This window comes from Colobus angolensis, unplaced genomic scaffold (assembly GCF_000951035.1).
Source record: "Colobus angolensis palliatus isolate OR3802 unplaced genomic scaffold, Cang.pa_1.0 Scaffold194, whole genome shotgun sequence".
Taxonomy (NCBI): domain Eukaryota; kingdom Metazoa; phylum Chordata; class Mammalia; order Primates; family Cercopithecidae; genus Colobus; species Colobus angolensis.
The window spans coordinates 3804930-3805276 of NW_012115088.1; positions in this window are offsets into that span (position 1 = coordinate 3804930).

A 347-nucleotide genomic window follows, 5' to 3' on the forward strand; every position below is an offset into this window, starting at 1 on the left:
TCTCCAAGTTTGAAATAAAAGAAAAAATGTTAAGGGCAGCCAGAGAGAAAGGCCAGGTCACCTACAAAGGGAAGCCCATCAGACCAATAGCAGACCTCTCAGTGGAAACCCTACAAGCCAGAAGAGAGTAGGGACCAATATTCAACATTCTTAAAGAAAAGAATTTCCAACCTAGAATTTCACATCTGGTCAAACTAAGCTGCATAAGCAAAGGAGAAATAAGATCCTTTTCAGACAAGCACATTCTGAGGTTAAATTCATTACCACCAGGCCTGCCTTGCAAGAGCTCCTGAAGGAAGCACTAAATATGGAGAGGAAAAACTATAACCATCCACTACAAAAACACA